The following is a 1,295-nucleotide window of genomic DNA, read 5'->3' on the forward strand; positions in this document are numbered from 1 at the left end:
GGACTCTAAGCAAGGGCAGCAGTCTGAAACCCAAATTCCAAGTCACTTTTCCAACCAGACATCACCGGTCAAAGCCAACATAGCCTAGATTTGGAGTACTGCATTCTCGCAGCCAAGACATAGCTGAAGAAAAACCCCGAGAAGGAGAGGTTCACAACATGCCCTGCTGAAGGCTGACTCGCCGCATCAGCAGGTGATCACATAAGGCAGCCAAGTTACTCATCGCAAGTTATTGCACCACCCACCTCGCCGTCACTGAGCAAGACTTGTTGCCTCCCAGGATCTATGCCAACAACCTTGCCTTGTCGGAAGCTGTCCCCAAAGGTGACGGAGTAGGAGATGAAAGTCTTCTTGGCAAATCCTGTGGGAAGAGGAGACAACAGGGAACTGATCTCCCTCTGTGGAGGTTAACCAGCCCCTCTTCTCCCCTCATGCCGTCCTTGCTCAGACAAAAACATTGTATGTACCTGGGACCACAGGCTGGGCCCCTGCTGTGTGTTACCTCTGCCCGGCAAATGAGCTTTAGCACCTTTGCCTCAGATATGGTGACAAGATCAGCTCCTCAGAGGCCAGGTGACACCTTTGGCTAGATTGCTTTGTCTCTGCTCACTGTACAGAATCTCCTCTACTGGTTTGCCGGTAAGTGCCCCACTGTGGTCCAGGGCGTTTCAGGCAGGATGTCAGAGGCTTTTTCTCATGTTATCCGCCTCTCAGATCAAGCTTCTGACATCCTTTTGATGCTTGTTCCCAGCCTTGAACATGAGATATTCCCTCTAAGTCCCCAGCGACTGGAGTAATGGGGTTAGCCCAGCCTCCCAAGTGAGATCCCAGACAAGCCTGAGCAGCTCACCAACAGAATCTTATCAGCCAGGGCTGAGCTGCTGAGCTGCTCGACATTTCACGTACCAGATACAGAAAGACATTCACTCATCCCTTCCAGCTGCTGCTAGTTTTAGCTTAGTCACCTTCTAAACTCTTCAAATAAAAAAAAAAACAACAACACCCGTCCGAGCAGTTTTTGCTCAGTTTTCCCAGCAGACGTGCAATAAGCTTAACACAGACGGTCTGTGGGTCCTCCCAGAGCCAAGTATTTGTTTTCAGACAGAAAACGTCAAGTCTTTCACCATCAGCAGGGCAGAGGAGGCACTTTCAGTACCCCGTTCCTTGTTACTCCCCGAGTACCTCCAAGCTCCTGCAGTCACCGGTGGGGATAAGAGCTCGCCCACCGGGACCCACGCAGGGGAAAAGCAGCGGGAATCAGCTGAGCCCTTACCGCTCTCCACGGCGGCACGGAG

The 1,295-nt window shown here is 52.0% G+C and overlaps 1 protein-coding gene across 1 annotated transcript in view; it reads right to left on the bottom strand.

Moving 5' to 3' along the window:
* AIFM2 (apoptosis-inducing factor, mitochondrion-associated, 2) overlaps positions 1 to 1,289 on the bottom strand; it is a 6,148-nt gene extending 4,859 nt beyond the window's left edge. Inside the window, exons 1-2 of the mRNA XM_010285237.1 lie at positions 1,274 to 1,289; positions 246 to 361 (exon numbers count right to left, since the gene is read on the bottom strand). The gene's annotated coding sequence lies outside the window, so the exon portion shown is untranslated. The remainder of the gene's footprint in view (positions 1 to 245; positions 362 to 1,273) is intronic.
* Positions 1,290 to 1,295: the final 6 nt, after the last annotated feature.

Source organism: Phaethon lepturus, unplaced genomic scaffold, assembly GCF_000687285.1.
Source record: "Phaethon lepturus isolate BGI_N335 unplaced genomic scaffold, ASM68728v1 scaffold56434, whole genome shotgun sequence".
NCBI lineage: Eukaryota > Metazoa > Chordata > Aves > Phaethontiformes > Phaethontidae > Phaethon > Phaethon lepturus.